This window comes from Micrasema longulum, unplaced genomic scaffold (assembly GCF_059751315.1).
Source record: "Micrasema longulum isolate JH-2025_06_02 unplaced genomic scaffold, ASM5975131v1 h1tg000283l, whole genome shotgun sequence".
In the NCBI taxonomy this organism is placed as follows: Eukaryota; Metazoa; Arthropoda; class Insecta; order Trichoptera; family Brachycentridae; genus Micrasema; species Micrasema longulum.
This window is the reverse complement of record NW_028277487.1, coordinates 54,507-69,341: the sequence shown is the minus strand read 5'-3', so window position 1 is coordinate 69,341 and position 14,835 is coordinate 54,507. Positions and strand designations below refer to the sequence as shown.

Below are 14,835 nucleotides of genomic sequence, written 5' to 3'. Positions count from 1 at the left end.
TATGCCTATAGCGACGTCGCGTCGTCATTCAGTTTAAATATTTATCACGAAGATTACATTTTTCGAAATGAAAATGCCTATGACACTTTTCACTTTTTCGGATATCTATATTTTAAAAATGACGTTTTTTGGTCGTTACGACCTGAAGAAAACACAAAAACAAAAGAAACAAATAGATAAACTCACTTTCTCATGACTCCAGCTAATAATAATTCAAAATCCTACCATAAAACTAAAACACAAAGTTAATCAAACTAACCAATGTTAAATTGATATTAAGGAGCTTGATTTTGTAATAATGTTTTGTAAACCAATTTTGCATTTATTATAATATAAAAATAACTTATTATATGTTTGAACATTTGTACTTAGTAAGTACATACTATACAATACGACTAATAAATTAAGTAAATTTTTAAACTTTAAACAAAATTAATTCCTTTTTCCTCCTTACCACCTACTCATTTTTAAATAAAGACGCTCATTATTGACAAATATTTTATTCATTGATTTAAAAAAAATAATTAGATCAAAGATAGGTATCCTATATTACTTTTTACCTGTTCAGCATCCCTATGAAAAGAAAAAAACCGTTGCTCCGTTGAGACGTGAAGGATACACAAATAAACGAACGAACCTCAGAGTAATAATGCGCCAAGCTATAGAGGAGCCCAAACGCAGGAAAACCATTCTATGGCTATCGGGTATTAAGTAAGCTACAGTTCGCAGAAAAACAATGGGTCGTACTGAGGTCGAAAATTACCAAATGGATATTAATTTGCATAGCTAATACTTTTAAATATGTACCTGTGCATTTATTATTGCAGGGTTATTCCAATTTATTTTTCTATAATTCTTCTTTATTTATTTTATAAAACTGAATGAGTGTGTTTATTTATTTATTCATTTTATTCATGTTACATTTATTGAGACATAAATTCCAACTCCATTTAACCAAAATCCTGTGTTAAGTTTGTTTGTTTGTCCGTCACATCTCCAAAAAGGCGAGTCGTAGCGGCTCGAGGTTAACGTTGCTATTTTCGAGTAAAATTTTAATCAACCTCCACTTACTAAAGACTCAAACTTTATATGTATGAATAGTGCGGCCCTGACATATTGCCCGTAATCAACTGTCATTATCAACAGGAAACAAACTTTAATTCCCAGATTCATCCCCTAAATTGAAAAAAAACAGTATTTGAAATAAATATGTTGATATCAGGAAAGTTTTTAAGCAACATAATACACGTGTCGGGACAATAAATGTAAATCATATAAAAATATTAGAAATCAATAACCAGTGAAAACTGACTCCTTTAACATCTTTGACGCTCCTACTGCTGCAAGCAAACATACTGCAATACACTATAGTCGATTTTAATTTATTATAATGAAAATATCCAAGTTATTTACAAACAAAACTAAGCACAGCGACAAAAGCATCCGATCGAACCGTTATTTGTATTTTGTCAAACAAAACAAAATGGCCGCCAATTTTTTGCTAACCAACATCGCTTAGTATGGATCATATGTATGGACACCTAAAATTGAAATACTTGTGTTAGTAGTAAGTGCGCGAAAATTCCTATTTCAGCGGATTAGTTAAATAAAATTAAAATCGCTGGTGCAGTTTGCGTAATTAAAGTTTCAAAAAGTGATTGGATTTTTTAAATATAAAAATGTTTAAAGTATGGACGAAACTGATTGAAATCTCATTCTACTTTTCTCGGTCTTTAAAACGGTATCGAGTGTGTGTAGAGAGAGCTTTCACAATTTTTTATTCGTTCGAAGAAAAAGGATTTTAAAGCAGTTACTCGCCAAAGTACTATTAAGAAACTATTTTGAAAACGTACGAATAAATCATAGGTATAATTATTTATGGAAGGGGATATTTAATGGGGTGGCGCATAATGAGAATGACAGTACAGAATAATCAGTTTGTCTACGAAATGCGGGCACTTCAGGGTAGACGTGCATATTCACGGGTGATTGCCAAAGTGGTTGTGGCAATGTAAATCGGGTGGTCCACATTTAGGGACGTTCCGTGAAGTTGGTTGATCGATTCTCGATACTGGCGGGTAGTCGATATGGTAACGTTAGGTGGAACCCAACTGGACGGACGTCGGAAGTGATTAGTTCGTCTTGCATTCGATTTTGAGGGAAGTACGTGGCTAATCCGATTAAACAAAACCATTATCTGTTCTGTGAATGCTGGAGTAGATATTTAAACGAGTAACTTGACTGTGATTGAAAGAATTAAGCTCGTTTCATATGGTAGAAACTGGTCAGATCTGCATCAAAAAAATATACAAATCCTGTTTGCAAATGCTAAAATTAAACACGCCCAAATTATTTTAATATGGTTTTTAACCCCGATAGTGCGCATGTCTACAAATACTCCGTAAAAACAGGAGGAAAAATAGCCAAAACACTTTTTTAAGATACATTTAAAAAAATGTCCATTTTACGTATTCATTTTCTGATAAACAAATAATTGTGGTATTATTTTATGGTTTTTCGGTATCAACAAAATTTTAAACTGTTTAGGTATTTTAGGTGTCCTGATTATTTTTTCAAATACTTTTATGTTGTTGGCGAGTATTTTCTTCTACAAAACCGTTTATTCATATTCGTAGTTCTACAAACAATTATTTATTGATAAAAATAATATTTTTAATAAAATATAAATTCACTATTGCGTTCCACTCTTCTTTCGTAAACCAACCTTTTTTTTAATAAGCCCGTGGTTTTTATCTCAAAAAGAGGTTAAAATTTTCAATGCTAGTTCATTGAATTAGCAACAAAAAAAAACATATTACTTATTGTTTCATCATTTTCTTTGTGGAAAAACATTTTGAATTTATTTAAATTGAAACACTATGTTATTTTTACCACAAAAGAGTTTAATATATTAAAACACCAGATATTTAGAATTACCTGTCATCAGGTGTAAATATGAACATTTACATTTATTTTATACACATTTACGTTTATATTTACACTTGATGATGGGTAATTTAAAATGCCTGAAACTAGTTGTGTTCAAATATATTTTACTCTTCAGTGATAAAAATTGCAGTGTTTCATTTTAAATTTATATTTAAAAAAAACTCATCTTTGGCGATAAAATTTCAATAAGGTACTGAATGAGTATAAAACAAAACCAACGAAAAAACTTTTGTTTTTGGTTTGAGACAAAGTGCAACATAATGATATTTCTCTCAGTTAAGATAAAAAAAAAACCAATTTAAAGTTTATTGTTTATGGAAGAATAGGCTTAGTTAGAGCGAAGTACTAGAACAATATCCGTTTTGGAGAGATAAAACCAAATTTATAAATCATTCGCAACCTGGTGCCAGAATTCATTATGTTTAATGCTCCTCTCATGTTTATGGGGTACTGAAAGTTACGCTATTTATCCGCTTGCAATAGTAATAGGATACTTCTTAAATATGGAGATCTTCATTCGTTCTCTAGGCATGTCAAAAAATCCTAAAATTATTTTCAATTGGGATATTTTATTATTATGTACAGAATAAATTATTTTTATTAATTGTATACGTCCAGAGAGCTTTTACATGTTAGGTACAAAATTACAATTCAAACGTTTCTTTACGCAAGTAAATAAATATGCATTTCTTATTATTTATAAAAATTATTATTTGTGAAAAAAAAATAAAATTGAAGTATCAAATTATAAAATGCTTAATTTTATATAAATAAAGATTAAATATTACATAAAAGTAGGTTAATTAGTTATATTATTTATAAAACGAAACGAAATAATAAATCATACGCATTTTACTGACGAACAAAGCTTTCAGATAAAAAAACATTTATTTCTTTGACAAAATATAAATACAATTAGTGACCTCCAAATGTAGTAGCTTAAATGCTTGCCTTATGCACGGAGGGTCCCAAGTTTGATCGAGGGTGAAATCGCAATAAGCTAATTTGATATTTTTCTAGTCAAACTTAACTCAGCCTCTGGTGAAAAATAAAAGGAGTGGTAGAAACCACAATTTTGTCTTATTAAAATAGCCTTTCGTTAATATATATTATTAATCTTACATTGAGCACAGCTTCATTTCAAATAGAAAAAAAACTTATTTGGAATTTTTAAAGCCACTTGTGTGTGACGTGAGACTATTTAATTAAAAAAAAAAAAAAATGTTGGTCAGTATACTCGGCATAATTGTAGTTATTTGAGGGTATTAGAAGCAAACTTAGAAATCTGCACCAAAAGCGGAAAATTATTAATTAATACCAAAATAAACTATACTTAAAAGCCTACCTACCTAAATAATAGCGTAATTTAGAACCGTCACTAAATATTGCAAAAACAGATTTTAATTATACTACTTGACACCGCAAACTAAGTATTCTCTATTGAGTTGGTGAAGTATAATTAGAAATCTCTAATTCTATTTTTGAAGTTTTTCGCAATCTTTCGCAAAACGTTGATTTTGTTAAGAGAAATCAAAACAGTACTTAATAAATAATATTTTGCATGCGTTCAAATGTTTGTAGACAATGCTGGATAATAGTGTAAAAATTAGTCAGTCAAACCAGTCAATAACTGGTCACAAGCAACGCCAATGCTCAGTATTTCATGTCCCTTCTCGACGATGTTTTTCCTCTCTGTTGCAATAAATATACTACTAGACAGAGAGAATGGACCGCCACACACGTCTATCCTGGCATACAATCCTAACCTCTTCCACATTCATACATCTTGTCACACATGCCCTTCGGTTCTGTCTGCTTTAGACATGACCAGACTTAAGATTTTATTTTATCTGATCATGCCACGTCTTCCTTGGTCGTCCTCGTCTCACGTTGCTGTTCATTTTCGCCATATATTCTTGTTTTACCATTCTTTCGTCGTCTATTGGTTCTACGTGATATAAACAATATTAAATATTTATCAAGTCGATAGTTTTTATAAGGTTTGTAGATTTTTCGATATCGGTTAACTGAAAACGTTTATCTGACGAACGTACAAAGATAAAGCTTGAGTCGGGAGCCTATTCCTAGATACCGCACAGGTAGACAGAATTATCATTAGCTCTTTTTGTGATTTATCGATGGTTTATTGGTTCGGGTCGACCAACAACCGCCGTGAATCATGGTGCTTATCAGTTTTATTGTTATAAAATTAGGTGGTGCAATCAGTTATACATTAATACTTGGAGCACATACCCTTTATGTCAAACCCCTTGCTAACCAGCTGTATTTTACTTTCTAATAGTCTATTACATACCTACGATACTAATTTTTTTTCGACCAAAAATTATAAAAATATTTTTAATAGTTGTGATGCAACATATCGTAAGCGTGTTTATTAAATTTGTTCCCAAATTCTTGATGTATTCAAATTATGTGGACATTAGTCCAAAATCCGTGTTGAGTTGGGACGAATCAGGTACCAATACAACAAAAAACGTATGAAAAAATGTTCATAAAAATAATATATCATACACATAAAATATGTATGCAAAAGTGAATGGCCATAGTGCAGAGCGTTTGCGTTTGCAGCGCGCCATTAGATCATGTGTTGGGTGTTCTAAACCATCTTATTATAATTGAACCTAAAGATTTGCATTGGTCGAAAAATTCTTATTTTCCATGGTAACCACTGAGAGGAAAACATGGTACTAATGATATTAATTTAGGAAGGGAAAACAAAAGTGAATTTTTCATTCTCCATGAGAAATAACGACAGCAGCCTATTATTTTTTTTTGAGTACACGAGTCTCCGACTCCCTAGTAAAGCCTGCCCTGCGAAATCTGCAAGGTGAGGCTCTTATTCACTTCGTTTGCCTATGCAAGCTCCCTGATCCTGATTGCCTGATTGGGCGACATGAATCCATTCAAAACCTAAGCTAATAATGGGAAGATTGTACTGTATCCTTTAGATGACCTTATAGCTATTTGTCTTTGGATGGAGTCCAGTTTCCTACGGTTGACTTACTTCTTACTAAGTACCTAATATACGACATAACATCGCTTGTCGGTCGCGCAAGCCAAGTTCAAACTGGTTTGACTTCCCAGCAAACCGCGATGTCAAAACGCGCGCGGAGCCAGTGCGCGGACACCTGATCCGCACCGCTGCGCCCCGCCGCAAAACACTCGTCACTATGACCACGCACTTTAAAATAACCACGATAAATAATTAATTTGCATGGAATAACCAAAGACCAATTTAAATAATTGAAAAATCATCATAAATGATAATATCATTCCCGCCCCCCCTTCCAGTCTTGAACCATTACTTTTGAAAATTTATTTGCTTGTGCATTTAAATATATTTGAATTTACAGTTCTTTTTTTTCTACCATTCTACTTAAAAAATAACGTTTAATTTAAAATGTTTATTTTATTATGCGGATATAGTACTTGAAGTCTGAAGTGCGGAAATAATATGCAAGTACCTACTGATTTTTGTTTTTACATAACGTGAAATAAAAAAGACCCATTTTTGAGTAACCTCATTAAAAACATAATTCAATTTGGTCACAGATTACTCTCAAGATGAAATTACCAAGTAAGTAATAACTTTTGTTCATAATTATGCCGCGATAATTTTTCCAGAAAATGAGACGAAATTCACAAACGCACATAAACCAGAATTAAATAAAATTTGCGTCTCCTCCTTCCCTGAACAGCTTTCGTTATTTTTAATAAAACAAATCACTTCCCGCAGTGTCTTGAGTTGACAGGGAGCGTATATTTTTCCTTGTTTAATTCGTAGCCACAAAGGCGTAGTGGGTGGCATTATTCAGAAACCTGTCTTGCGAATATCACCCTTAATCGGTCACCCCAAGACCGCTTTGTGAATAGCAAAAAGTTCTCCCAAAAACTCGACTGAATAATCAAATCCGACCGGAGAGAGGTGTAATAATGTCGGGAAGGACTTTGACATAACCGAAATCTTCTAAAGAAGATTTCTGAAACATAAATAATTGTATTTAAACAAGCCAGTGATTTCGCGGAATAAAAAAGAAACTCATTTTAATTTTGGTGAAATGTTCGCATTCGGCCCGGAATTGCCTTTTTGAGAAACGTTCCCGTTCAAAACGGAATGAATATAATATGCTAAAAATATTTCCCAGATGTAAAATTCGTGCTTAGGAAATTCAATTCAACTAATTTGAAATATATACAAAATCTAAATACTGTTATTTTAAAATATTATTGTGTTGTACCTAAGCTGTTAATCTTATATTATAATAACTAGGTTTTTGTTTTTAAATTTATTTTGTTTTGTGTTAAAATACATTTGTAATTTAATGCAATAAACATTAATAATTAAATAAAGTAGATTAATTAAAAAATACTATCACTTTTGACGATGTAACCAATACTTGAATACCGTACATATTTGAACGTATAGAAATATCTACTTAGCAGGGGCGAATCGTATATATATAAGATTATGCGCAGTTGACCATTATATTTGACTATTCATAATAATGTTTTACGGTTACTTTATTTACAAAAAAACAAACTAATAATTATTGTTTTTATTGTAATAAGTACTGTTTGTATTTTTCTGCAAATATAAAAAACAATATTAATAAAATACGCCCAGCGCCAGCAGTGAGCATAGAAATTATCCGATTATTCCAGCTTATGCAAATAAGTAAATTATATTTTGAACATCATAAATCCAGTGGTGGTTTTTTTCTCTTCAAGTAAGCTTGCAGATTACACAAAGTAGTTAAAGAATCTCGATTTGGAAAACACTGTGTTGAACATTATTTCTTAAGGGCTTTTTTATTTGAGACGATACATTTGACATACGACCATTATTACTTTCATGCGCCATATTGCTGGACACGTGGCGCTCGACGCGGCTGTTTTTGTATTATTCGTTTCTAGAGCAAATCGGCCACTTGACATTTCAATCGTAATGGGAATACCTTATACCTTACCAAATTAATTGTGCTATTTTTCATAAACTTTTATATACGTTATGTATTAACGTAATGGATAAAATTTATTTTTTATTAGTGTGTACACGGCACAAATGCCTTTTTTAAACATAAACATAAAAACATTAAACATAACATAACAAAATTATAAAATAATACAAAAACAATATATCTTTACATATTGCACGGTTGTTTTATACATTTTACCATATAATAACTTTGCGATTTTTATACTTAACATAGGTACTTAGGTTTATAATAATTTAAATATCAATAAAATAAAGATAACGCAGTCTATTTGAAATAGTAAAAATAAAAAACTATTGTTGGTATTGTTACAATGTATACCTACATAATAATGTTACCTACATAGTGTTCATTAATTTATATGTTTATTTATTTTTGTTGATCTTTGATTGATATTGAAATGACATAATTTGTGTACGAAATTGCAATGAAAATAATACATTAAAGACGATGGGATAACATTGACCAAAAATGTTTACTTACACAGTTATAATATCAGACAGCAGTACAACATCGCAAGGACACATGCGAGATAGTCAAAAATATTATACGATGGACATTGCAATGACTTACCCGACTCAATTAAAAAAAAAAAAATAAATACAAAATTAAGACTGACTGTTTTTTTTATATCTCTACTAACCAGACGAGATATAACATGATCTGACCTTATTATATGTTTATTTAAAACTAACGAGTTTTTAAAATTATAAATAAAAAAAATCAATAAAAAGTCTGATATAATTCCGTTTTTAAAATCAACTTCAACTTTTAAGGTCAAAATAAAAATGAAAAATAGACGAAGAGTGTTTTTATTATGATTTTATCCCTTCTTTTATTAGTAAAAAAGTTGCTTTGCCGAGATAACAATCGCGAAAGGAGAAATAATAATTAACTTTTATTCCTGCGATTTTTGCAGAGTGGCTTCTTCAGTTAAAATCTCGTTGATACAACATACTACAAGCCTTACAAAAGCGGTAAAGGGTGAATAAAACCGGTAATTGCAGAATTAATATTTGAAAGCGAGCCAACTCCACAACCCCCCGCGGTAGCGCATAGCGGGGCGGGCGGTACAGAACGAGAGAAAAACCCTCTTGGCGCTTACTATAAATGAAGTATTCTTAAAATTGACATATTATACAGTGTTCCAAACTTTTTTCCTTCTTAAAACAAAAAGCAAATAATCTTATTTTATTTATCAAATTTAAAATTAACATACGAATGACATTTAATTTGGTAGTCTTTAAAAAAATAAATAAAGTCTTACGCGTGGATAGAGACATTGACATAAAAATTTATTGAAAAGGTACAAAATCATTTTAAAAATATGATAACATCTTACATGTATTTATATTTAGATTTGTAATTAATTTCAGAACAAATTAATTTTATTGGTTTTATTTAAGTTTATGTTTTTTCTAGTTCTAGTGGAAGGATATTGAAATATTTTACTACTAAGCGAACATATTTATTTTGCAATAATTGGGTTTTGAAGTCTTAGAGACGGATTTAATTTTGATTTTTTAAAATGTTATTGTTTTTTATTTTTTTATTGAGATAAACGGCACTTAGTGCCTTTTATATATTAGAAACAAATACCGTTAAATATACATGGTATACATGTAAGTATAATTATAAGTAATAATTTTGTTTTTGTATTAAATTATTTGAATCATTTAAACAAAAATAGTACTAATTTTTTAATCGATATTGTGGATGGGTATTAAGAGGATACTTTGAGAATAAGAACGAAGAGATAAACCGTGAACTGATAAGAGTTGAAATTTTTCAAGGAGGTATAAAGGAGCATTAGGACTATGAAGTACATTGAACAGAAGTGAGAGGGAGCTATAGTTTCTCCGCTGTCTAATTATGAGCGATTTCAGTTGCCTACGATAATCAGTAATGTGGTCATATTTTCGAAGACATAAAGTAAACCTTATGCATGTATTCTGAAGTTATTAAAGTTTATCAAGTTGCTCATAGCTTATCAGTCATGGAAACAACAGCGTAATCTAGAATGGGTAGTAGCAATGCTTGTATGAGAGTGCATTTAGTATTAATGCTTAATTTAGACGGAAAAATATTTTGCGGCTTAATTAATTAGTATGAGCTCGCCAGCATAGATGTCTTTTTTTTATTTTTTTATTTAAATTTCATTGATAAACCCTTACGGGTTACATACATTTAACAAAATATTTTTACTTTTAAAATTCACATTCTACTTTTAAAAATAATATTTTTAACATCTTTTGTAAAGGTTGTCTGAGTCTTTTGTTTAGTTTTGTCTGGTAGTTTATTGTATAATTTCAGTCCATGGTTTATTAGTCTCGATTGTTCTTTTCTCGTTTTAAAAGGTTGTGTATGATATTTTCCTGATATTCTCGTATTGTGTTCATGTTTACTACAGCTTTGTGGCTAATTTATGAATAAATTTCAAGGATTCTAGTTCAAAAAGTTCATCCACTAGTACTCCTAAAGTTTTCTAGTTAAAAGAGTTCATTCATTTCCTAGATTTTTTTATAGATTTCCTGTATTGGATATTAGTACCATTGACATTAAAGGGATATTAATACTACTAATATACTTAGATAAATAAATAAAATGAATGCGGAATTGGACAGCGAATAAATAATTACGCGTTCTCAGAAAGCAGGCAGTTCTCTCGGTGGGTACCTGTTTGTAATATTGTTTGTAATAAATGCAAGTCCATACGCCCAACCCCTTCAATTGCTCCTAGTCCGTGTTTTGCTTGCACTCAACTTGGCTAGTAGCTGCCACATTCCGTTATTCAAATACGAGATTGGTACGTTGTAATATAGGACCCTCCCAGTAGCGGCTGATGATAAAATTTATTTATTTATTTATTCATTCAAAAGTACACTAGTTTAAATATTTATGAACTTATTACGGCTTTTTAGGCTATGCCTGTGTCAAGACACAATAAATAACAATAAAAATACATAGTTCAATTAATTAGATCAAATTATAATGACAATAACAATCTAGAAAAAAGGTGAATGTAATAAATAATAAAATTCCAAAGAATACAATGCAAAAAAGATAATCAAAAATAATATTTAAAATATAAATTATACAAATTAAGAATCACACATAATCAAATACACAAAATACTGGAATCATTAAAATCAACAAAATAATAGTAAAATATAGTAGTATTAAAAATAACAAAATAAGAGTATCATTTAAATCAAAAGAAAAAGAATATATATAAAAAAGCATAATTGAAATGATAATTGAGATATGTTTTCTAGAAACTCACTCAATACTACTACTACTACTACTACTACTACCATCACGCCATTTCCCCGTAGGGGTAGGCAGAGAGAATGGGCCGCCACACACGTCTATCCTGGCATACAATCCTAGCCTCTTCCACATTCATACATCTTGTCATACATGCCCTTCGATTTTGTCTGATTTTGACACGACCAGACTTAAGATTTTGGTTTATCTGATTATGCCACGTCTTCCTTGGTCGTCCTCGTCTAACGTTGCCGTTCATTTTCGCCATATATACTTGTTTTACCATTCTTTCGTCGTCCATTCGTTCTACGTGACCAAACCATCTCAGAGACCCTTTCTTAATCTTATCAATTATACTTGTCTCAGATTTACACTCTCGCCTGATTTCATCATTCGTAACCCTGTCATACATTGATTTCCCACACATTCATCTAAGAGATCGCATTTCAACCGCGTTAACTCGGCTTTCATCCTTCCTATGCCAGTTCCATGTTTTACTTCCATGCATGAGTGTTGGGACTAAAACTCTGTTGTGCACTGCCAGTTTAGCTTCGATTGACATATTTTTATTAGAAATTACTATGGCAAGAAATATAAGAAATAGAAGCAATAAATACATGCCAAATAATAGTACGTACTTAATTAAATTATATAAAAATACATTATGAAAAAAAACATAAAAATTATTAAAAATTAGAAGATTAAAAAAAACTTACGGTCTGTGACTTGGCTTTTATTTTTTTATCATTTGTCACTCACGAATTACATCTCATCCATAGTTTAGGATTATTGCTAAAGAGCACGTATCGAAAAATATGAAATCGAATCGTATTTTTATATATCTTAATTCCAAGATTTAATTAGTCTTGTCGGTCTCCTGGTGCAGTGGCCGCACGTGTGCCTACAGTGCAAGAGGTATCGGGTTCGATTCCCGACATGGTTGATACGAAATATTTATTTAAAAGGGTGTTTTCACAACAGAATATTTCGTAGTCCCTGAACTGGTACCTGAAGCGTAAGACTAATCATCTTACCTTAATGAAACACAATGATCGAGATACGCTGCAAATGCTGTACCAATGCAGTGCTCCGTGAACCATTAGGTGCGGAGAGGGAATGATGATGACTTTTACATAATTTATCATGTATATCTACCTACATGCGAACAAATAATACTTCTACTGAAATTTATTTCAACAGAGAGGGAAAACATTTTTAAGAAGGGAATTTGGAATTCTAGGCATTTACAGAGCGTATGACCTGTATTTGGCTGGTTTAAGTGGCCGTTTTATACAATGTGCAACATTCACCATTCTGTGTCTGCTTGAACATCCTGATTTCCTCAACTATTTCATCTTTTGACTATTGTGAAGTAAAATAGCTAAAACTTTTATTGATGGGGGTGAGATTCATTTGGGTTGTTGAGAACCACAAAAATTAACACATGGAAGATTCGAAGAAACAGGGATGTTCAATTATTCTATTTATTGACAATTGTGAAGTAAAAGAGTTGAAACCTTCACTGACCCTTTTATAGAGCAAATATTTTGTGTTGATTAACGTCTTGAAAATTTAATATAAGATGTTATTTTAAATAAAATGAACCTGTAGTATTTGAAAAAACAAGGTGGAACTAATCTACCAGTGTACGTAAGTACAATGCTCTTGTAACGTAAGACTTATTATCAATACGAAATATTAGAAAATAAATACCGAAATTCTGGTGAGATAATTATGTACCACTTTGTTCTTGGTGTCCTGTAAATGGTTAGTGTCGGTGAGATTCATTTAGATAAAGAGCTGAAACTACACAAAAATCAACAAATGGAAGTATTGAATAAATATGGATGGTCAAACATAGGCCAAATGGTGAATGCTATACAGTTGGTAAAGTGGCCACCTTAATTAGCGAATGATAGGTCATATGCCTTGTAAATGCCCAGGGGGGTGATATTCATTTTTCCCTTCAATTATTAGGATAAGCTCAAAATATTATATTATTGAATAACATGTATGAATTTCGTCATCATTCACTAACTGATTTGCCAATCGAAAACGCGTCCATTTTGAAAAAAAACAAAGTTATAGGTGATAAGGCGGATGATAGGTTGACGCACGGTGACTTTAAATGTAAAAAATTAAGCGAAAATTGCAAAAAAATACTCCTGCTGCCGTCACGTCATTTCTCCGCAAGGGTAGGCAAAGATGACGAACCGCCACTTGTCTCGATCCTGACGTACACCTTTGCTTCGTTCGCATTTATTTATCTTAAAAATATGCATCCATGATCTGATCTCCCTTCTATGTAGGCCAGATAAATCATATGGAATTGGTGCAACATTATTTGCTAAGAAAAGTAGCATGGATGATTGGCCTCGAGAGGGGAGACTACACTTACGGAGAAATGGAATCAATATTAAAAATCTCAAGTCTACAAAAACGTAGAAATAACATTGACTCCATATTTATATTTAATTTGCTGAATGACTTAATTAATGTACCATCGTTACTGGAACAGGTGGCATTCAATGTTCCGATCCGCCGGTTGCGATATAATAATGTACTATTCCTCTATCAACACAGCACAAACCATAGCTTGCATGCACCAATGTCCCGATTGTCTCGTATTGTAAACTCGAGAAAAGATCTGGACTTTTTTGGTGTAAGTCTTTATAGTTTTAAAAATTCACTAAGATCTTGTCTTGAGGTAGTAATTTTTTTTTTTTTGTCCTAGCTTTTATTTTATTTAGTGGTATTTTATTTTATTAGTGCCTGTACCTTTTATAAGAAATTGAATTTACCATCGTTAAAATGGACTGCATAAGTGTGTCAAATAAAAAATGATAATAATGAATCATAACATTGAGAAAATCGTAGTGGAAAAGAGTAATTTTGAAAAGGAGAAAAATGATCCAAACACTATTTGAATCATTTAGAGGGAAAAAAAAACTCTAGCCTTGTTAAACAGTACAGGTAACTTAAAAAAATAACCATTATGTGTTTTGAAAATAATTTGTGGTGCGCTGAAATTTTGTTCTTTGGTAGAACCCGTCTCTGGTCGTTCCGACCACCAACCTCCATATGATTATTCGCGAGTCTACGCGGGTCATATATTCGCAGAGGCGCCACGTAGAGAGCGAGAGAGCTCTCGAGCCCGCTAACTGGATGGGCCGGAGTACCTCGGGGCATTCAACAGTCCAAATCTACATTCGGATAATTTTATACCCCAGACCCGCTCCATATCACTCCAACGTCTGTGTGTAAATGTGCCCGCAACACCTTAATGCGTCATAAATATGGATCGGGGTGTTTTAAATTTCAAATGTAGTTTCGGGGAAATTGTTAAGGTAAATGTTATGTTATATTCCATAATGTAATGTTCTATTAAACTCACCTTTGGATGTGCTCTCCTAGGAAAGGCGACTTTTGGGTCAATCTGAAAACAATAAAAATAAAGCACATTAAAATCACACATTTGTTACGAACAACATACGAGTACATAAGATAAATATTACTATAGAAGGGCCCATTTAAAAGGTCACATTTGACATTTGTCGGTTTTAGCTTCATAATGAGGTGACCTGCTTAAAAACATCGATTAAAG

General features: G+C 31.7%; 1 protein-coding gene across 16 annotated transcripts in view; it reads right to left on the bottom strand.

Moving 5' to 3' along the window:
- Positions 1 to 14,835, bottom strand: part of Rbp6 (RNA-binding protein 6) — a 456,688-nt gene that overhangs the window by 396,763 nt on the left and 45,090 nt on the right. For all 16 annotated transcript variants that reach the window (XM_088224410.1, XM_088224415.1, XM_088224421.1 and 13 more), the window contains exon 2: positions 14,626 to 14,667. The gene's annotated coding sequence lies outside the window, so the exon portion shown is untranslated. The remainder of the gene's footprint in view (positions 1 to 14,625; positions 14,668 to 14,835) is intronic.